Genomic DNA, 24419 nt, shown 5'->3' on the forward strand with positions numbered 1-24419 from the left:
CCATGGCTGTGAGTCAGATAATAGGATGATACACAGGTTATATCCAGGACAAACATGGAATCAAGCTCTCACACAGTTGGAGTCGCCGGAGGGCTCGACCAAATATAACTAATCATTTGTCAACAAATCTGTTCAGCGAAAAATAACCGCCGGCTCTTGCTACTACAAGCAACACAATCAAACAAGACTGAGGGCTAGAAAAGAACTGGTTCATACGACGTGCTGTCTGACCATGTCGGAAGACATAAGTGTTTATAGCTGTCTGAAGAAACACACTCAAAGGAGGGGTGAAAAGCCAGTTGTCATAGAGACAAAGGAAATGTGATATTGTTTAAATGCAGGGATAACACAGTCTCTCCTGGAATGCGGTCATAGTGTTGCACTCAGTTGTTCACAAGAAAAGTGACAGAAATAGTTGTGTTGAGAATGAAACGAGTTCAAAACATGGCTCCTTTCTCACCTCCACACAGCTGGCCAATCATAGCATGATGTGAGTGTGAATGTCGGGTTGGTGTTTCAGTTGGACACAGCCCCCTAATAACGACTTTGGAGGGGGATTTTTGAAGATATTTGATCACTGACAAGCAGTTCGGACAGAGCATACCGGTGCCTTTAGAGTCTCCAGCCATGCTAGCAGCTCTGTGAAGCTGCAGGCATGGCAGTAAGTAAGTAATTGAAGCTAAACCACACTGTTACAAAGTGCTTCATACACAAAAAAATATATATATAAAATGAAAAATATAAGCAAATAAATAAATAAAGCAATATGTATTACAATATAAAACACAGCACGATGAGAAACAGAACAAAATAGAACGAACAAAAACATACGACACAGCACAAATAGAAACAGACCAAACTAAAACAAGCTCAAACATATGGTATGGATGGAGATCTATAAAAAGGCTTGCCTATGAAGATGGGTTTTCAGAAGCCACTTAAAACAGTCCAAAGATTCAACAAATCTGACAGAATGGGGAAGATGATTCCCCATGATTATTCCAGGGTAAAACTGCAAAGGCGTGGTCACCTTTTGCCTTGCTGTTGGGGTGGGGGGGGGGGGGGGTGGGGGGTGGATAAAAGGTCAAGATTTGATGAACGAACTGGTCAAGAAGTGGAATGAGGAGATCAGAGATGTGAATGGGGGCAGCTTGACTGAGGCACATGTAGAGGGAATTACAATAATCTAGACGGGAGTAAATGAAGGGTGAATTAATAGTTTGAGATCCACAGAAGACAAGATACATCTGATTTTTGCGATATTTCTTAGCTAAAGAAAACAGGACTGGACGAGCTTAGTAACATGATGATCAAAAGTCATACACCAGTCAAAGATGATACCAAGATTCTTAGCTGTAGAACTGATATTTGAATGAAAAGGACCAATGAACTGATCTACTGCAGTGGCAAAGTTATCAAGTCCAATTAAAAGAACTTCTGTTTTGTCAGGGTTTAGGTGGAGGAAATTAAGAGACATCCTATCTTTGGTGGCAGCTTAGCTAATCATGGAGGGAGGACAGTTGAGTCAGGCTATTGGGTTTGGCAGAGAAATAGATCTGTGTGTCATCGGTATAGCAGTGATATGACACGTCTTGAAAGCAGCTGAACAAATGACCCAGAGGATGCATGTATAATGAGAAGAGGACTGGTCGAAGAACCGACCCCTGAGGGACTCCACACAGCAGGGGAGCTGAGGAGGACACGTGATTATTGATACAAACATTAAAATATCCATTAGTTATCAGTTTAAAGCTGTACCAGAAATGCCAACACAGTTATGCAACCTATCAAGTAAAATGCTGATAGTTAGCAGGTAATGAGGACCATGTTCACCATCTTAGTTTAGCATGTTAGTATGCTAACATTCGCTAATTAGCACAAAACACAAAGTACAGCTGATGCTGATGGGAATGTCAATAGTTCTACAGGTATTTGGTTACAAACCAAAGTGTCTGGACAGTTGAAATGTTGACACTAGATAATGATGGCACTAGATAAAAAGACAGAAGATCATCAAAGTCATTAGGATTCATCCTCTGGGTACCATGAATGTCTGTGCAAAATTTAATAGCAACCCATCCAAAAGTTACTGAGATATTTCAGTCAGGACAAAAGTGGTGAACTCACCCCTAGAGAACATGTTGTTAGCATGGCTAAAAACAACTGCAAGTCTGTTTTCTAGAAAGCGGAAACAGACAGTAAGATCTAGCAGTGATTACACATGTAATGATCAGATCTGTGTGCTTTCTTGTTTCTGAACTGATGTGACTTTGTTCTCAGAGTAATACTTCTGCATTTCCTGCTAAATAACCAACACACTGATTACAACCATTCAAAAGTTTCCTTTTTATTCCTACACACAGACTGGACTACACTGTACAAGTCCACCAAGTGTTCACAGACAACACTTGGGGAATGAAGCTTGTCCTATCACATTGCTGTTTCCACCTCTCTTCACCAGGCTCTGTTAAATGCCAGGGATTCCTCTTGGAAGTGAGCGTCGCTGTGCTGGACCTGGTGCTGCTTTACCCCAGCTTTAGTGTTCCAGGCTGCAAGAACAAACCACAGCCCAACAGCCTCTTATGGAGCTCTGGAGGGGGATTTTATGAGCTGCTCACAATGCAAATGTAGTCAATATTTCTGAGTATGTCATGGGGGAGGGTAGACAGTGAGTATGTATGTGTGAGAGGAGGGGAAAGATTGTTTGTGTGTCTCAGTGGATGCATTTCTAAGTATCTGTGCAAGTTCACAGTGTTACAAAATGCCTAAGGGGCCTAGTTTGGCTGTGTAGAGGTGTGTGTGGTCTATCATAGGCTAATTTTGGAGACAAATTTCAGACTCAGGAGCAGTTAATTAGGGACAGCTTGTCCAATTGGACAAAAGCCATGTCCCCAATTGGGAAAAAGCTGATTTTTGGTTCAGTGGTTAAGGTTAGGGTTAGGTTAAGGTTGGGGTTAGGCAAGTAGTGGTGATGGTTAGGAAAAGTCTCCAGGAAATGAATGTAAGTCTATGTAATGTCCTCGAATGTGACCATGATCTGATATGTGTGTGTGTGTGTGCACGTGAGTGTGTGTGTCTAGGCCATAATGTGTCACATAATCTAATGTAACACCCTGACAACTACAGCGGGTTACCTCACCGTGTAATACAGCCTAAGAAGCATGACACTGTCTGAAACTATGAGTAATCTCTTACAACAAATCTACTCTGCCACAGTGGACCACCCTGAAGGTGGATTTGCCATCGTGGTTTTGGCCACCGTTGGTGAGCATGCCCGTATGAAGCTGCTTCTGGCTGCAGCAAAGCATGCTGGTCCGTCAGAACTGACACACAGAGGGACATCATGGAAAGGAAATACACATTTAAAAGAAAAAAAATGTTAAGAACTCTGCACATTCCTGTCTGAATCAACATCACATAGATGTTGTTTGCTTCCCCCCTGACAGTCCAGTGTTTGTGTGTGTGTGTATGTGTGTGTGTGTGTGTGTGTAAGTGACAGAGAGAGATATCGTCCCTGTGACTGCCTCACCTGTGCATGTTTTACAAGCCAGTGGTTTACAACAAGGTGTTGAGGGACACTAGCGTCAGTTTGGTTATTAGGCGGTAGAGGTGTGGAGGTGTGGAGAGATGGAGGGAGGGGCTACGCCTCCTCTTCTTATCACTCACCCTTCAAAACACATGTCCCTCATCCTGCCTCACACTGTCAGACAGATATAATATCTGGCTTCCCTGTGCTCTTGTCACTGATTTTTTTTACTCATGTTTTTCTCCACAACCTGAACACTTGTGATCATTTATACTCTACTCCTGGTGTCCTCACACTTCACCTCTTAGCTGGTTTGGTTCAGTTTGTTTAGACTGGTGTGAAACAGTCAACTGAACTCTGATGCAGACAAACAATCAGACAGGGAAAAAAAGGTCCTGGTTCAAAGTGAAATCTGGTGCAGTTAAGTTTGTGTGAAAGTAAAGTAAACCAACCACAGGACTTTATGACAGTGGATATGTGACTTTAGTATATATTATCATCTATTAAATTCATCTGCTGATTGTCAAGAAAGCAATCTCCTAAAAGTGATTTCTATAAGTGGTGTTTACATTTATCCACAATCATTTAGTAACCATGGTAACACTTTGCTGGGATTTACTCTGATACATCAGAAACAGTTTGTATTTTAGTCATCAGTCATTAAGAAGTGAGTGAAACGTAGCGACCACACAGTAACTACCTGCTCTCATAATATGATGGCAAAAGATGCTTTGTTTCCATCATGTTTCTGGTGTCAGTCAGTGGAATTAAATTCCCCACATGGGTCCATGTAGCCTGATAATGAGGAATGACTTGAGTTACCTGTCAGGCAACAATGTATACTGGTGTGAAAGAGACCTTGGTCTGTCTATCAGTTTACAGCAATGGTTCCCAAACTAGGGGGCAGAGCCAATGCAGGGGAGGGTGCGACATAACCAGGAGGACAATCAACCTTTTGGACCTGATTGTATCCAAACCCACTCCCTATTTACTGTACAGTGCTCTATCATTACCCTCCACCCTTTTTCAATGTCTGAATTCTAACCCTCAAAGATGCCCAAACAGTAACACCAGTGTCCATGATAATGTTCATTTCTATCTGCTAACAATCCCACGATGCAATGCGTCACTTTTATACATGTGAAATTATCACTGATCGACACCACATCTGTCAGTGATGATCCCAAATCTCTATTTACTACTCAGTAGTAGGGAAGAGTTCAGATAAAATACCTGGATTTGTTCAGTTCCAATGCAGATTAGATCAACTGTTGCTCATTAACGTTAATTTCATAACAGCTAAATTGAAAAGTTAGTTGTTCTCTGGTTGATGTGCTCTCTGAGGCTGCTGTCTTCATTCACAAAGATTGTTGTTGTTGTAATAATAAAATTCTACTTTGCTCCAGTGTCATTAGTTTCCCAAGTTTTATTGGGGGTTGATAATAACACACTAAATTCACATGAATTCCGGACATTTTTACAGCTTCCAGAGCAGGACATGACTAAAAACGTTTGGGAACCGCTGGTTTACTTTTTCCTGTAACTAACCTCTCTCCTTACTTTCGTTCTATGTCCACACCTTGATTCGCTGCTTCCACTGTATTTACTTGTAAATAATTACAATCTAACTTGCACAATTTTATGAATCATGAATATGAGTACACCTTAACAATATCTACCAATACCAAGGAAAAAAAAACCAAATGACTAATGGGGACAATATAGACCTTTTGGACCTGATTGTATCCAAAACCACTCCCTATTTACTGTACAGTGCTCTATCATTACCCTCCACCCTTTTTCAATGTCTGAATTCTAACCCTCAAAGATGCCCAAACAGTAACACCAGCGTCCATGATAATGTTCATTTCTATCTGCTAACAATCCCACGATGCAATGCGTCACTTTTATACATGTGAAATTATCACTGATCGACACCACATCTGTCAGTGATGATCCCAAATCTCTATTTACTACTCAGTAGTAGGGAAGAGTTCAGATAAAATACCTGGATTTGTTCAGTTCCAATGCAAACAAATCTCTTATCTAACCGTATATCTCTCCTCACTCTTTCATTAGCAAAGCAGAATGGAAAACAAATAGGTAGCTGGCGTACTTTTAAACAGACCAGCGCTGTCACTGGTTACAATAACAGACATCACTATCATCATCTGTAGCAGATTAGATCAACTGTTGCTCATTAACGTTAATTTCATAACAGCTAAATTGAAAAGTTAGTTGTTCTCTGGTTGATGTGCTCTCTGAGGCTGCTGTCTTCATTCACAAAGATTGTTGTTGTTGTAATAATAAAATTCTACTTTGCTCCAGTGTCATTAGTTTCCCAAGTTTTATTGGGGGTTGATAATAACACACTAAATTCACATGAATTCCGGACATTTTTACAGCTTCCAGAGCAGGACGTGACTAAAAATGTTTGGGAACCGCTGGTTTACTTTTTCCTGTAACTAACCTCTCTCCTTACTTTCGTTCTATGTCCACACCTTGATTCACTGCTTCCACTGTATTTACTTGTAAATAATTACACAATCTAACTTGCACAATTTTATGAATCACTGATTACATCTTAACAATATCTACCAATACCAAGGAAAAAGAAACAAATGACTAATGGGGCTGGAATCAGGATGTTCACTCACCTCTCTAAGCCCCATTTTTACTCTGCTCCTTATTCAAGTCTGGACACCTGGCAGTAAAGATGCAGAAATACCTCACCCATCCGACCCCCCATGCTCTTTCTTCACTCCTTCACCATAAATAGTGCAGCATCTCGGCAGCAGCTCTTGGCATTCTGAGTTAAATGCTCACACAGGGAATGTTTCCCTCTCAGCTCCATCCTCACCTCCTGCTAGGAATATACAGTAAAAGTCTGCACAGCACAGCATGCTTTTAAAAGGTGAACCAGAAGGAACAGGGCTTTAAATTATTTCCGTTACACGAGACAATGGGGAATGTAAAAAATTTAAAAAGGTCTTGCAAATTTATCTATGTTTGAAAAGAGCATGGCTTTTCCCCCCTTCTGGGCAGCACACAGAGGAGGAGGAGGAGGAGGAGGCTGTTTTAGCTGCGGTTGAATATATGCACAATAACGTCAGTGTGTGTGTGCTGCTGCTGCTTGTTGCATGGTGATATTGTTTGGATTTTGGTGGTTCTTGCAGTGTTGCTGGGTAGATGTAGTCATATTTTAGGGAGTATTTTGGGCTGTGTGATGGCTGCTAAAAGACATGCTCCCTGTGTATTCATCAAATGACAGCTTTCAGGAACAGAAAGGCTTTCATTTGAAAGGGGCTTTCACACTCTTTCTAGAGCAGCTGGTGACGTTGACAGGCTTACTAACTGAGCTGTGTATGGCTGATATATGGAACCCAAATGTTTTTTGAGTACTGATCAAATTGTACCTGGAACACTGAAGAGTGAAAACTAAGGGCTGGTTAGTGTTTGAAATGTTCACAGATCTGTTTCCGGAAATACTAGTGACAATATGATACCTGAACACAAGCAGCCTAAACATTACCTAAAAATAAAATAGATATAAAATTGGCAAACTTTAAAACACAGCAAAATTTTAAAAAAAAATCCAAATTCTAATCCTGTGTCCCTGTGTTCTTGTTATATTCAGTATAAATATACAGTATGTCAAAACAATCATTTTTGAGTATTTTTATAATCAATATCTCCTTTTTTCCTTCTTTCCTTGAACTTTTCATGCTCATGTTTGATGGCTGTTTGTGGGTCGTAGCAACTAGCAGAACAACACCGTTGGAGGAAGTTAAATCTGAAAGATTTGATTGTTATTCTTGTAACTGTACACCACCCACATATTTACTTTCCTTGGAAGTTCGTGACATCACAGAGGCTTAACACACTCCAACCTCTGTTTCACTGTAACTTCAAGGTTTGATACCTACTAAACCTGTTTAGTTGACCTCTTTTTAGTTGGCACTGCAATAGTTGTTTTATCTTGTCTACTTATTCTTCAATCAGATTTTCCCTAATCTAAAATCACATTTTGTCACTTTTAAACTATAACTTATACAGCTGTTTGTTTTAAAACATGAACATAACAAGAACATGCTAGCAGCTATGTGAGGATGCACTTAGGCACAGTGGTGCTTTGAGCTAAATGCTAACGCCAGTACGCTAACATGCTCGCAGTGACAATGACAACATGCTAATGTTTAGCAAAGATAATGTTTACCATGTTCACCATCTTAGATTAGCCTGTTAGCATGCTAACATTTGCTTTTGTTGTTTATTCACAGAGAGAGAGACATTGAAAAAGCATTTTTTTAAGCATTGATAAAGAAACTCGTGTATCATACATGCGTCGGTATTGAAACATTTTCAAGCGATACACAGTCCCAGACACAATGAGGAATAAATGGAAGAAGAGAAATAATATATTAGCTGTAGATGATGCTGCAAGGAGGAGAAGAAAAGCAAGATCTGCATGTAAGGATTCATGCAGGAGAGTAGTATAAAGTGTGTGTGTGTGTGTGTGTGTGTTTGTGTGTGTGTACGCATGTCTGATGGTAAAGAAATCCACAGTCTAGTCTCACACCTCCACTCTTAACAGTCTCATTCATCATTGTGCTCCAGACAGCACAAGGGTCACAAACCCTCCACTCTCTAAACACACACACACACACACACACACACACACACACACACACACACATACACCTTATTATACAGGAAGGCAGGGGATAACAGCACTCACCGCCTCTGCTCTGAATTCACCCATAGCATCATTCACATCTAAACAAGGTCTGAGTGACCTGACCTTGGAAGGCAGGCAGCAACCAGCACTCTGCTTTCATCTGGCCAGGAGGCAGAAATACAGGTTCGTACACAAAAGCACACAGCGAAGAGGAGCAGCCAGGACTTCTGCTACAACTATTCCACTGATATCAACCCCAATACATCAGAAAATTCTTTTTTATCAAAGCTCAACATTTTCAGCTGCCTCTGGTCTTCGTAACAATCACAGTAGGAAATCAATGATAGAGTATATCTGTAAAAGGAGGTAGATTAATGTATGGAAAAGATATTGTCCAGTTATTAAAAATCTGACCTGTTCCACAGTGGTCCACATGTGAAAGGAGGGTGTATAGTCCCTGGAAGTGGGGTTGCCAGGTTTGACTTGTGATGACAGGAGAGGGTCACACTCAGTGGTCACTTTCTACAAAGAAGACAGGAAGACAAAACATTTTCCTCAAGTGTGCTAAGTACAGATGTCAGTCAAATAGCACAGACACAGGTGAAAACATTTAAGGTAATTAGCATCTTGCAAGGTGATTAGATATTTACACGGCAACCAATCAACAACTAGTACTCAAGGAGGAGGAGGGTAGATGATGGTGCATCATATATGGGATATTAATACATACAGTACAACACATGTTAACTTCCACTTCCCACCTCCTTTGTAGAGATTCTGGAAATGTTCCTTCAGCAGAACAGCATATATCAGGGCAAACAGCACAATCCACCAAAAGCTTTTCATATTTAACTTCTGTTTTACATTCCAAACGCTTGTCTGAGTCTTTTTTTTTTTTTTTTTTTTGAGTCTATTTACATGCTGGCTAACATTAGCTGCCAGCTCTCTACAATGGAGGTGGTGCATGCAACATTCACATAACCCATTACTCAGAACAAGCCAGGCTGAAAAATATTGAAATTTCCTATTAAGATTGTCATTGTAAGCATGCTGATATTTAACTTCTCTATTGCTACTTGGTAATAGACTTTTGTTTTCACATTTGATGGAATTAGGCTAGCAGCTTTCTTCCTTAAGCTAGGCTAACATTTTCCCAGACCCAAAGTTTCCCCTTACTCAACACACAACTCTAATAGAAGTCCTTCATGGGTTTAACAACATACATAGCTAAATGTTTGACAAAATGTTGTAGTGTTCCTTTAAAACGTCTACATTTTGAAGTGAAAAGCGATCAGTCCCAACATGCAGCATCGCATCCAGCTGCCCCTCTCACACCAGAACAGGACTCTGGAGCCTGAGCACTGGTTCATCATGTTGGTAATGGGATCAATGAGATTACACAGCATCAGGTACACAGCTGCCCGGGCACTGATAAGCTGGGTGAGGGGTGAGTGTGTGTGTCACCACCTCCAACACACACACTTCCCATTCAGTGTTATGACAGGCCGCGTCCTCCCAACCACAGGAGGTAAAACCTACAGCTCTCTCTCTCTCCACTCTGGGAGAAAAATCCATAACGTGTTTATCTCACAGAGATAGAGGAGCTACTGCCGCACCTCACCCCTCCATCTGCATGTAATGATGGTCCCGATCAATTCCCAGTGCGACCAGTCCAAACCAAGCCTGGGTAAAGATGAGAAGATGCATTTTTTGGAAAATGAGGGGAGGTGGGAGAGTGTATGTGGGGGATGATTAGGAGCTGGGACAGGTCATGGGTTTGATTTATGACTCATCCCCACTGTTGTGGAGCAATCAAAACGCACCAGTGGTCCCATTCTGCATCCATGTCCTCCTCCCTCTGTGGCAGGAAGTGGGAGGCTGGGAAAAACAAGAGTGTGTGTGTGTATTTATATGTGTGTTTGTGTGTGTGTGTGTGTGTGTGTGTGTGTGTGTGTGTGTGTGTGTGCGCGTGTGTGATGGGGGTTGGTTGCTAGTTGGTGAGCAGCTCTCACCCCTTCTGTTCCAATACAAGAGATGGAGGGCGACATTTAGAAAACAATAGGCACCCTCCCAGCCCCCATCACTCTCCTGCTGCTTGCTGTTAGTAATGTGTTTGTGTGGACGCCGAAAAAATGTCAAAGACTAATGGGAACATCCAGTAAAGATGGAAGATATGCACAAACACAGAGAGATGCACGCTCTTTTCTTCAGCGTCCGCTAACAGAACTCAGATTTGTCATGCACTCGCTCAGAAATGTTGTCACTAAATAACTTTAAAGAGGAAATATGTCTGAGGATTTAAGCAAGAAGGAGGGCTTCCTATGTTTTCTGTCTTTAAAGCTGCTTAGGTTTGGCAGTCTTTAACTCTTAACATGGAAACTCCAACTGAGAGCAGCTGGATAGCTTCTCATGTTTGTGGTTGATGATCTAAATGGCTCAACACTCATCACTCATCACGGTTTGATAACCCTTTTACCACAACCGGGGTTGGGCGTCGGTTGAACGCCCAACCCAGGTGCACCAAGAAAATTTGGTAAATCCACGTACATGTATCAACATGCACAGTATATTGTGTGAGCCCACATCAAACACCACATTCCCTTACCACCTCGGCTTAGGAAGGACTTAAAGGACTCCAACATTAGCAAGTAAGGAAGTAAGTATTTGTAAAGCACCTTTCACAGATACAAAATCAAAAAGTGTTTTACATTGATGACAACACTCCATTCAAAATAGCAATGACAACAAACAGGGCAGGGCTGACAAGTTAAAACCACAGCAACGACAAACAAATGACGACAGAGACACAAAAACGAGTACAAAAGTTCCAAAACACAGATGAGGAAATAAACCATACTAAAAAACAAAGTGGAGCCACTATTCAGACAGGCTAACCGAGTGCCTGTCTGAATAAAAATGTTTTCAGCTGCTTCATAAAGATGTCACAAGAGTCGAGGGATTGCAGCGATAAGGGGAGAGCATTCCATAACTTGGGTGCAACAGTTTGAAAAGCACCTTTATCAACACAGCCTTTCTCCACAGAAAACAATATCATATCTTAAATAGGCTGCCCCCAGTTCAACTCAGAATTTCTAATAATACTCACGTGGGATACCATCCCAACCGGTCATTTATCTTTTATTATTTTCTTAATTTCTTCTAGATGTTCTGATGATGAGAAAGGAACCTCTAACTTACTGGACTCTTCCTGTGGTAAAGCCTCCTGTGTGAAGATGGAAGCTGTATATTATCAAAAAAACATGTTACAGCTAACTGGGTCAGGCGAAATCTCAACAGAATAAAAGGTTAGTATAATATTTGCTCAACTCTGAGCTGATTTCCCTGGGATCTGTCAAGAGGTCGTGCTTGGACTGAATGGTGGAAGTACAAAATGTCTCATTCTGTCTAAGCTTTAAAGCTAATAAATGACTGGATTTACTGCCATTAAAATAGTTTCTCTTAGAAATCCCACTCTCTTAAAAGTGAATGTTTAACATGTGTTGTTTCAATGATTGATTTCTTACTATCTGAAAAATACTGTTGTCCTGATGCATCTAAACTTAGCACAAAAAGTAAGGAAATTTGTGTTTGGTAGATTATTTCTTTCTTGTAACAGTGCTTCTTGGCAATAAATCTTATACAGTTGAAAAGTCTGTTTATTTCCCTTTTAAATGGTGCCACATTTGTAAGGAACATGCATTTGTGGGATGAGCAGCAGCGTTGAGTATATGGGTTGCGCCCATGAAAAATTTGCCAAATCTTTTCTGCCTTCTCTGCTAAAAGGTAGATATGGGTCTGTCCTGGTGAAGTTGAAAAAAAGTTGACCACGTTTTCACTTGCTCCAGGGCTCAGAATCTGAGGTGGAGGAAAAAAAAAAAAAAAAAAAGCAGATTTCAGACTGACTGGTTTTTAGCTCTCTGTGCCTCGGACAATTTTGACACACACGTGATCAATATGAGCAGTAGTGTCACTGCTACTGTAGTCCCCAGTGGTGTCATAGATGAGGTCCTAGTTAGAAGATCGATAAAGAAGAGTGACTGACACGCACCGACTCACTCCCTTCCCCGCACTGTAGCACATGGGTGTAGATTTGGGTATGGACGGTAGCAACGGTTGATCAGACATGCTGTTAAATTAAACAACTTTATTACTGTTGGTGAAAATTCCTCCCAAAAGCAAATTAAGACATCAGGTCCTTTTTTAAAGAAGAACCGAAGTGCTTAGTTAATAAGAATGTTCTGTGATCAATCCAAACATTAATCTATGAATGAAATGTTTACTATTTAATGCCATCTCTCCCCTTTTCCATGAGTGGATCAAGAGCAGAGTTATTATTCCATATGTGTCTTCAAGACATGAATATTATTTATTAGCTAAATTAGCCTTAGCCTGTCCAACTGATCTGTGAGTGATAGAGAACAAGTACATATACACAATTATTTTGGCTGTCCGTCAAAAAAAAGTCAAAGTTAAAACCAAACCTACGCCCTCGCTGTAGCATCATCTTACACTGAACACCTTCTACCCATAGAGCGGACACCCCCACTCCTCCAGGTTTCAGCAGGATAATCACAAGGCAGATTTATGTGTGTACGGGTGTGTCTGGCCTACAAATACACAATCAGACAACAATAGACCTCCAGCTGCCGAACGCAACCGCACCCTGACTCTGCCATGGACTATCAACAAACACATCTCTGTTTGCTCTTGTCTACAGTGGCAGGGGGAGAATCTGTCTGCTCTCTTAAAGTTACAGTTCATGACACACTGACACTGATAAACCATCAGATTTCAGCCTTGTTAGTGTCTGATTTAAAGGAAAATGTAGCTTTTAATTTTGCATCTTTACTGTATTTTTTTTCAGGCAAAGTTCCACTACCAGGTACTAGACTTCCATGACCTGGGATAGGATTTACCTATATATATACCACAATAATGCATATGCTGAAAAGCTTCAATTCAGCTGTTTTTTTTGTAGTTTGGTTGATATTTCATAATCCGTTTTTAATGATCTCATTTCTCTTATTTGGGGACATGGCGACACTAAAAAACTGAGTTTCAAAACAGCATCCACTATCAGACAGACTGACAAACCCCTGATTCAAGTTATCTTAATCACTTATATGGAAATGAAAATTAAATTGAAAACAACCCAAATGTATGGAAGAATTGTCTATTGTGCAGTAAAACTGTGTTTCTGTACAACAACAGTAAGAAAGGTTGAAGCAGGAAGTTGAACTCTTTCAAATGAGCATGTTAGATAATCTGCTACGGATATGTTTCATTCCTCTCTGTTAGTTTATGTTGGTCCAGCTGCTCTGCTGTAATCTCCTCTGCATTCGTGGTCTACATGGGACCAACATTTTGGACCTTGTTATGCGTCAAAAACACATTTTTCTCCTGTGACGATGATGATGACACAGCGCTTGGTCAGAGCTGATAGAGTCCACTCAGATCCATATTAGACATGCTTACACAGAGACCCAAGACCAACAGCAGTAAAAGGGAACCCTACCCTACTTGATTAGGCTGAATATAATTTGGACCCAGCGTGACTCTGGTGCAAGCTTAAATCCTGATTACTAGGACCTGACCCTTTCAAGGGACAGCCTACATGTATGAAGACAGCCTACCAACCAAAGCAAAATTAGGTCAGTAAGGGAGTTGTAATGTAGGTTTTGATTACTTTTCAATGAATTATCCAGCCCTACTCCATGCTAACACTAATGTAATATTATGTAATAATAGAATACACTGTCCACTTTAGTCAAGGCTTTAGACTTACAAGTGCTAATGCTATACCCAACTGGGTCTGGAGAACTCAGCATCCAAATCTGCAAGACCTAATTAAAATGAGGTTCCCTGGCTTCTCACAGTGGGACTTCATTGTGTTGATGTGGTCCAGTCCTGCACCATAGAGAAAAACAGTAGGGGTGCAACGGATCACAAAACTCACGGTTCGGATCGTATCACAGATTTGAGTCATGGATCGGATCGTTTTTCGGATCAGCAAAAAAAAAAAAAAAAAAAAAAGAGACTAACTAACTTTGTTTTCCATATATTCTGTAAAACACTTACAGCATGGAACCTTTGCCCATGATCTTAAATGAAAATAACATTCAAGATGTCCAATGTTTAAATAAAATCTTAAAATATATAAAATATTCAAAGTTCAATTGTTAAATTAAATTGCAATATGAAGTATTATACCTTCCTCTTTAGACATGGTAGTCCATGAAACAACAGTCTGTGTCCACATCATTAAAACTTCATAACTTACGAACATGAACATACATCTTGTCCTGCAGCTTGTACTTACAGCAGTTTGTTTACTTTGTCTTAAATGAGACATTAAATTTTGCAATTAATCCACGGTTCACATGTGTGCCGAACCGTGGGGGAGCGATCCGTACAGATCACGGATCAACTATGATCCGTTGCACCACTAAAAGACAGTGTTTATTTCTTCTTTGTCTGGAACGCACAAGGGGTAGAAAATATTTGGATTGCTTGTATAAAGCTCCAACACAACTCCCCTGTGCTTTATCATACCTCCTCTGCTCCAAGTGTGTGTGTGTGTGTGTGTCCAGGGTGCTGCGGTGGTTATGGGAGTCATATTGAAGGATTGACAGTCTATTTCCACAGTCTCTCCCACACACTGTTATCAGCACAGTGGCCTGACAGCAGCCTAAATACCAGTCATTACTCTGTCCTCCCTGCTGGCCAGCTCAGATAGAGCCACAGAAGCTCTGTGTATCACCATGACTGATGTTACACAAATGTTGACACCAGTGTAGCACTACACATGTAATTACACATTACACAGTAAATTCATGGAGAGTTTAAACTCCATTCTACTTCTTCCAATACTTTTTTTTTTTTTACAATGAGGCTATTTCCAGCAGTTGACAGCTGTAGTGGAGCTGCAGCTTCGGTGTCTCGTCATTCCGTCTTGTGTCTGCACAGCTAGTAAACAGCAGATGAGGATACAAAGTGTATTCGGTTTCACAGGCTGCTGCTCACCGCTCCTTTGGATCTGTGGGCTTTGAAGGAGTCAGGTAACAGATGCACAAGCTGGCAGTAAACTAGAGACCAGTAATTAAACACTCTTATACACACACACACACACACACACACACACACACATTCATTCACAGACACGCACACACACACAAACATCTAATCAGCATGTTAGCACAAACGTACAGTCACACTGCAGTGCTGCTTCTAATTCCCAAATGTCTTCATTAATTCTTCCTCCCAGCAGTGAGTCCTCTCTGGTTGGGCCTGTTCTCTCCCTGCACTCTGCACAACTACAACTAAAGAAGAGTCACTCTACAACCAATCTGCTTTGCTAATCAGCTTCCTTCAGGCCATGTGCTCACACGGTTCGATCTCCTGTTTCATTCTCTTGTGATCTTCCACAATCAGTATATTGGCAGGGCTGTTATGGAGCCTCAGCACACCCCTGCTGTGTGAGGGTCAACACACCCCTTTTTAATTGCCCCTTCATGCTCCAAACCTCGTCTGGGACGTCCCATTTGTTATAAAACATGTTTGATAGTTTCCTTGAAAGTCTTGTACTGTGAGCGGTCCAACGAGCCACTCTAGCCATCATCAATACAGAAATTACCATGCAGTAATCTGACATAAGAAAGGTCCCCAACACATGCATCCTGGCAGTTGAAGGCCCCATTTAGACAACATTCAGACTAGGTCTACATTAAACCGGCTAAATACTAGAATGCTGTTTTCAACATCGACATCGACATGCGTCCACAGCAGGCGTTTCAACTGGTTTCTGCAAATACCTCCACATTAAAACACCAAAATGGGTAATTGTCCTCCTACTGGGCATGTGCGGAGGACTGATGAGCAAGTCAGCTACAGAAAACCAGTGAATAAGAAACAGTATACTATTTCCATTTCCGCTGCGGCTTCCTGACATTTTGTTTATTGCGAGCAGATTACAACAGTTTCAGCAGAGAAAGGTGGCTAGCTACATTTAACTCTAACCAAGCTGTCAAAGTAGACAATGAAGAGAACAACGCTCGCATGAAGCCGTCCACCATCGTTGTTATTGTCGTTGTGTTTGGTCTTCCTCTTCCAATGAAATGCCTCACTACTGCCACCATCTGTTTTGTTTTCAATATGACAATGTTTCTTCAAAGCTCCATTTTCCCCTTAAACACTACAATGCCAAGCTGGCATTTTCACATTTACACACTCTAAAAGTCATTTTGGAAAAGCTCTGTTTTTGGAGGAGAAAAACGCAGCGGGGGCCATGGTTTATTGAGGACATGGTCTCAGTGGGGGTGCCATGCAGTTGGTTCCTGTAAAAAAATACAGACTCATCCGACAAACAGTTGAACCTTTTACAAGCCCACATTAACTAATATTATCAGACCAGACAATGCAGTGGTGAATCAAATGTGAAAGGAATTACATTCCTGGTAATTTATTCTGTTACATCATAGTAGAGACGCGCCGATTGCAATTTTCTTGGCCGATTCTGATTTTGGACCATTCTGATTTTCTTTCTTTCTAAGAACTATAATTGACAGCATACATAAACATTTTTGTGACTTTTCTGAAATGGAAAATTCAATTGTATGAACTAGTGCTGGGCGGTATGGCCTAAAATTTTATATCACAGTATAATTTGAAGCATGGACAGTAACAGTAAATATCATGGTACATTTGGTTTTCTTAAAATCTCAATATAAATGCATGAACTCAGACTCAGCAGCCAAACATTTCTCCGTTCATTCCTTAGGAGTGGCTGAAATTGTCACTAAAATGAGAATAGCTGGTCCAAAGGTCAGTCCAGCTTAAGTGAGCCTGGTCCATCAGGATAGGCTAACCCATTGTCGATAACTTCGGGGCTAACCCCCTTCACTTTAATCAGCAGATGGCAAGCAAGACACAGGAACTTGTCTTGGGTGGTTGGTGTTTTAAGCGTCTGATTAAGATTAAGTTTGTTCCAAATGTTTACATGGTTGTTCCTCCTCATATGTGCACCGCAAACGCAAATAGAAAGACAGGGCTGGCAGTAGCAGTTCAGTGAGTCAGCCGTCACACACACAGGTAAAGGTAGGCGGTGTGTCCTGACCTTTATCTTACTGTTTATGTTTACTGTCTGTGCTTCTGTGTGCACAACTTGAACGATGGTACGGCACGTGTAAATTTGACCAGTACAAAATCAGATATATGACACTGATTGGGTCACTGGTCGATCGATCGGTGCATCTCAACATCAAAGCTTTATTTCTACTCATATATTGATTGTTGTGATAAAAGATAAGACTCCCTCTGTGATTACTTTCCAGAGCAGTAAAAATCCTTCCTCATATAATCATAAAACTATGTTTAGTCTTTTGTTGTCTGATAAGCCTTCAAACTCATGTTCTGTTACTCCAACTGGACTTCCTGGGGCGTAGTTTATCATCTCACCAGTACATGAAGCAACACTTCACCCACATTTTCAGCTGAAGGTGGCGATATGATAACAACTGACATGAATTAATATTTTAATTCACTGCAGCTTTGCTTTGCTCGATGCAAAATGATCTGTAACTTGAGGAAACTTGAAGCAACTACAAATATTTTAGATAAATGGTTCTTAAACTAGGGGTTGGAAGTTGAGGAATACATACAGACAGACAGAGACTCCTTCCATTTTAGATGGTAGTTCTTATCATTATGGGTGTAATCCTCCATCCAGACACAGTGTGGGTTGCAATGGCAGAGTGGCGCTGGTTGTGTTTCCGCTCGTTGACGCCACGGGAAGTGAAGACACAGCAGCAGCGATTCAATGTTTATGACTAACTTTGCTGAAAATTTTACTGCTTGGAGCTTTCTCGAGAACCGCTAATCCAAACAACTTGACACTCAACACTGCACTTCCTTGGGTCCTGGGCAATACACCTGCCAGGTATGAAGTCAATCAGATGAATGGTTGTTGAGGAAATCGAAGGACATACATACATACAAACAGAGACTCCTTCTATTTTAGTTAGATGGACCATGATCTGCCATGATTCATCTCAGCAGTCAGGTTCTATACTGTACAGAGTGTGTGGTCATTTTGACCACACTGCAGCTTTTCCATGCTTGGGTTTCTCTGTTCAAAGCTTAATTGGTCGGTGGTTTAAAGCAAGGAGTGAGCTCCAATTTGTCAACTGCTCAAACCCCCAGAGACCAGTGATAGTGTCTGTGTGTAAATGTGTGTGTAGTGTGGTGGAGGAGGGGAGGGGATGGGATGGGTGCAAAATTGGGTGTGTATTGTCCTTTCATCCCCTGAGATGTGTGCGTGTGTGTGTGTGTGTGTGTGTGTGTGTGTGTCAGTGGGTAAGGCCCCCTCCCTCAGGTCGAGCATACCTTATTGATCGGCCTCATGTGTGTTTAACTGTACCTCTGGGTATCATCTGGCCTCTATCCCTAATCTGTCCATTGTCTCTTTCAATCTATTCGTTTTCTTCATCTCATCACTCTACCCCACCAGCCTCTGCTCCATCCATTTCCCCATCGCCCTCCCCTGTATTGCCTCTTTTTTTGTCTCTCTCGCCATCTAATTTAGCTTTCTGTCTCTCTGAGTCTTTGGTCTTTCTCAGTCTGTCTATTAATTTAGTCTGTCTTGGATGAATGGAAAGGGGGAGGGAGAACAGAGGTAGAGAACGGCTGGTTAAATGAAAGAGGTGAGGGTATGGGGATACCGTGGAGGATGGGAATTATTGAGATAGAGAGAAAAATAAGAATTGCCTGTCCTGGTTAAGAATTGTCTGGAATGACTTCATCACATCCTGTGGAAATCCAATCAAGCTATCTCAACTAGAAAAAGACACAGCGCACCTTTTGAATTAATATACCCTTTACATAATATAAACATTTTTTTTAAAAATCTTGGAACAGATTGGGAAGCAAGTCCACACAGCTGCTACGCCAAAACCTCAGCCACCAACAAGCAAATAATCAAAACCAAACAACAAAACCACTGCAGAGCGGCAAATGGCACATCCTCTCATTTCAATACATCTGAATAGCAAAAAAGCAGAATGCGATGCAGGCCACGGTTCAACTGAGAATACCTAATTAGGACTGTATCTAAAATGCACAACCACATTTCTTGCAGAAGTGTTTGCTGTTGTTTTTGTTGTCCTTTTTCTCAGGGGTGTGGATACATTTGCATCCACAAATTTGAAATGTGGATTACAAAGATTAAAGTAAAAGCTCTTTGTAGTTTGGGGGTTATATTGTATCATGGAAGCATGTTGAAGATGTTAACAGAGACAAAAAACCTTGTTTCAGCATTTTGCTTTCAAAGCTAAATCACGGTATGGAAGGGAAACCCATGAGTGACCCACTTTTATTCACCTTTTCACAGCACCACCCCCCCTCCCTCTACTTCTGACAGCACAGGATTCAAACATTAAGCGACACACCACCTGCTAAAAGCACTCAACCCTGCCTGAGTCTAATATCCTTCAGGTCTGGAGCATCTTTGAAGAGGAGGGCATTAGAGAGGAGGATATGGAAGTAAATGGAAAAAAAAAAAAGCTGCAGGTACCTGAAAGGCTTAAGGCAGTGAGTGAATGTCATGGAAATGGTCAAGCAGTGATTGAGATTCTGCACCCCCGCTCTGCTCGTCCGGGAAGCACAAGACGAATGTAGGTGACTTTAAATTAAAAAAAAAAAAAAAAAGAGGGCACAATCAGTGAAATGAGTGAGTGGCCTCTACTCTTTCATTCTTCTGTCTCGATGGTGGAAGTCATATGAAGTTCAGGCGTAGTTCATGTGGCTCCTGAGACGAAAACGGAGTCAGGAAAAGAAGACGAGACGACGACTAAATGACATGATTTGATTATATTGTTCTGCTTGCTGCGAGCCGCCTCGCTGCAGGAAAGTCACCTTGTCCTGCTAAGGGTGCAGAGATAAGCGGGGGTCGATTGCACTCGGCATTACATCATTTGTTTGTTTAATGCTTTCATGTACTGTCAAACAGACAGATAAACACAGAAAATGATTTAAAAACACTCAATAGATGGGTTTCCCATTTATAAGCAAACGTGCAGCAGAAAGAGAAAAAATGACAACTTAAATATGGACATTTTGTGTATTTAGAAAGAAAGCAACTTGCTGGAAACTAGTAAAATGACTGTTTAACAGTGAATTTGTATGTGACACTCATCCTTCCATTTTCAAAACTTTTTTTAACCACACAACACCGTTGATAGACCTGTTAGCTCTGACTAGCCAACATATGAAACATATTCCAGTGGGAAATGGCAACTAGGAGCAGTAATAACGCTAACACAGACGTTAGCTTTACAGGTAGTGAAAAAGAAACTGTGTCTCAAACAATCGACCAGCAGCTCCTCCCTCCCCCCTTAACACCAGTAACGTTAGCATAAACAACAAAAAAATAACATTTATTATATTCATGTGGGAATGCAAATTTTAAACAATGTCCTTAAATCAACAGTCACCCATGTTAACAATCAATAATCAGTTCATCATTAATTATTTATGAAATACGCTGGAGGTTTTTTCATAATAAAAGCATTGTAACCACTATGTTCAACACAAGATCAGAGTATATTAGGGATGTAAAGAACAGATCAAGTAAACAGCCAGTTACTTGAATTATAAATTAAATAAGACAAAATAATGACTTCATTAAAACTGCAGAGCTGCCACTCCCATCTGTCCCTGTTCCAACCAAATCCAAAGCATTAAACTGCAAACAGCTGCACAACTTCCTGCTTTATTCAATGACATTAATTAGATTAGACTATGTGTTCTATCTAACAATGAATCCAAGGTGCTGCAGCCTTTAACAGTAAATAAACTATAATGTTATCAAATAAATAGAACAGGTTACCCCAGTCTCCTCACTTTATATCAAATATAATGCATATTACATACTACATGATGGACAGAGGGTCTGTCAGGCAGCTGAGTGAAGTGTGCACAGATAACAGGAAACGCCCCAGCTGACAGGATGTACCACTCTGTTGGAAAAAAACTTCTTCTTCTTTTTGGATTATAACAGCGGTTGGCAACCTAGGTGCATTACCGCCACCTTCTGCTTCAGCATGTGGACCAGAGATTAAATCCTACACATTAATCCTGTCTGTCTGATAAACTCAAAGAAAACTCTACTGCTCCTCCCACTTGGCAAGTTCATTAAAGTTTTAATGCTGAGCTCCTGAACTCCAGTCTTCCTAAGTTCTTCTTTCATATATCGTCTTTCTAAAGAAGAGGAAGAAGAAGAAGAAGAAGTAGAAGAAGAAGAAGAAGAAGTAGAAGTAGAAGTAGAAGAAGAAGAAGAAGTAGTAGAAGTAGAAGTAAAAGTAGAAGTAGAAGTAGAAGTAGAAGAAGAAGAAGAGGAAGAAGAAGAAGAAGAAGAGGAAGAAGAAGAAGAAGAAGAGGAAGAAGAAGAAGAAGTAAATGTGCACATATATTGGTATCAGCATCAGCACAAATGAGATGGAAAATATCAGATATCGGCAAAAAATCCAACATCGTGCATCCCTACTACAGAACATTTTCTGTCTTCCTTCACCTTCTGCATTATCGGTTAATATATTTTTAATCAATTAAATTATTAACAGCAATTAATCAACAATTTATTATAATCACTGACACTGACTGATCTATATTCATTATATTAACATGTATGAAAAATCTGCTGTTTCCCCAAATGCTGTTTCCACCATCAAATGATATACTGGACTGCTGTGTTTACACACAAAGCTTAATTCATAAGAAACTATGTCCATACAGGATTGAATCAGTATTACTGATCAGCCACACAGGATCGTGAAGAGACTCAGCACAACTGTTGAGTTTTTTTTTTTTATCTGAAAAATGATAAGCGTAGAGATACCTGCTGTAGCAGCGTGGGGCTGACAGGCTGCAGCTCCACACTGCTCTTATAAAAAAGTAGCATCTTTGTCATCAGCAGCATTAGGTCCCAAGGAACAAATGGTCTGTCAGTGTTTTACAGTCCCCAGGAGAATAGATTTATGATTAGCAGCCACTTTCTGAGATGACCACATCCTACTGGCATACACACACACACACACACACACACACACACCAAGTGATAATGGATTCACTGCTGACAGACTTAAAGTCATTAAAGCACTGATTACAAACATCATTACATCCCTCATGGTCACCTCTTGAGGAAAACACTGCTATTTGATGTTTGAGCTTTCAGTTCCCTGAAGGGCTGAACAGACGCTCCTTTAAGTAATTAAAGCTGCACCTAAAGATTATTTTCAGTACTGATTCATCTGCTGACTATCTTCTCTAGTCTAGAAAATACCATTCACATTTGCTTAGAGCTCACAGAGATGACAATTTACTGTCATGTGTGAGAAAGAAAAACAGCAAATCCTCATATTTGAGATGCTGTAACCAGATAAAGTTTAGATAATAAAGTTCAAACAATTACTGAAAGGAATCGATTAATGGACTGATGGTTGCAGCTCTAAAAGCTCCGGTGCTTCTCATTTGTGACATTGTGTCAGTTTGTAAAAACAGTTCCAAGTCCTCTTCTCTTCACACTCAAACAAGGTGAAGGATGGTCTTTTTTTCCTGACATGACCACATTCAACCATCACTTGACAGGGTCAGCAGCTCGTGTGGCTACAGAACAGTTCGTATTGGTTCCACCACATCCTGTCATGTTCACAACTGAAACTGCAGACATTTCCACAGGAAGCCTGAAAAGCAGCATTTATTAATCCACAAACAACTGAGAGGACCACTGATGTTAACGGCCAGATACACAGTCTTACACATGGGTTGTTATAATTTGGCTTAAATGATGTAAACGTGGTTCTTAACGCAGAATTTCACTATATACACGATTCAAATGTCATTTCTAATGAAGCCTTCGGTCTGACAACAGCAGATGTAGAAGGAGTGGAAGGCTGATGAATTGATAGATGAGAAATAATCACCTCTGTCTTGCTTATCCTCCTCAGAAAAGGAGAAAGCTCCTGCCTCATGAACCAACACCTTTTTTTACAACAAGGAAAAAATGAGTTTTTGGGGAAAAGCTGCTTTTAACTACAAGCATCTCTTGCACTCGTATGAGACGGGGGAGTGAGGGGGTTTCATCATCTCTGTCGTCATTAGCGAGTCTCACCCTTCCTTGAGTCACACTCGGTACATTGACATTTGCTGGCAGCACTGTTCAACATCAGGCTGAGAAAACATTTTCACTTTGTTGTTTGTTTCATTTCGAGCAGCGGCAGCCAGACAGTCACAGACACACCTCATGGAACAGCCAATAGCTGCCTGTTGCTGATCTTACTTCTAGACCATACCTTCTTCTGTGTAGACAAGCACTGACTACACACAGTAAGAGTACGTACACACACACCAGCGAGTGACCCGACTAACAAATCACAGAGTAGTCCACCTGCCAGAATGAAGGAGAAGAGACAAATCTTCAGTTTATCCGTGGACACAGTATGGGCTTGTTTAAGCAGGTTTATTTGGTATCACTCCAGATTCTTTACCAAACCCCCTAATGTGAATTAAGATGTCTGATACGCTTAAAGGCACACTAATCTCCCCCCCCGGCCTATGTGAGGTGGGTGGTTTTAATGCATGCTCATTCTTCAGCCATAGCATACCACACACGAACCAGATTTATCTTAGCAACAGCTGTTACATCATGTATTTATTGCACTCACACAGCATGTATGGGAATGTTGGACAGAACTTTTCAATCAGGACTCAAATCATTTAGTGTAGCAGACGGAGCCTGGTGTGTGTGTGTGTGTGTGTGTGTGTGTGTGTGTGTCCATATGCTGCACTGTCCTCATGGTCGGATCCCACTTTTTTCATTCCATCCAAATAATGTTATTAACTAACGTTATTACAGAAATCAACTCTGGGCATTTATGAATCCATTCAGAGTTGTAGATAAGAAAAGCAATTGTTAAGTGAATCGATGTTTCCGCATACTTCTAATGATTGCTTTGCTATTTTAGAATTTCCTATGAAATCACTAAAAGATGTTTCAATTGTTCCACTTTGTCAAATACCAAATTCTAGTTCAAACTGTTTTTTTTTTTTAACTTATTTTCATCAGATATCTCCTGATAAACACAACTTTTTTCAATTTTAACAGTTTTTATTTCAGCATTATTTTATTTTATTTGTACTGTTGTCAGGACAACAATTGAAACTGAT

At 40.7% G+C, this 24419-nt stretch overlaps 1 protein-coding gene across 4 annotated transcripts in view; it reads right to left on the reverse strand.

Moving 5' to 3' along the window:
- Nucleotides 1-24419, reverse strand: part of plxnb1b (plexin b1b) — a 116388-nt gene that overhangs the window by 62722 nt on the left and 29247 nt on the right. For 3 of the 4 annotated variants that reach the window (XM_044349136.1, XM_044349134.1, XM_044349135.1), the window contains one exon: nucleotides 8619-8726. The exons of the other annotated variant lie outside the window; for it this stretch is intronic. The gene's annotated coding sequence lies outside the window, so the exon portion shown is untranslated. The remainder of the gene's footprint in view (nucleotides 1-8618; nucleotides 8727-24419) is intronic. 4 annotated transcript variants of the gene reach the window in all.

The sequence above is a fragment of the Thunnus albacares genome, chromosome 4 (assembly GCF_914725855.1).
Source record: "Thunnus albacares chromosome 4, fThuAlb1.1, whole genome shotgun sequence".
NCBI lineage: Eukaryota > Metazoa > Chordata > Actinopteri > Scombriformes > Scombridae > Thunnus > Thunnus albacares.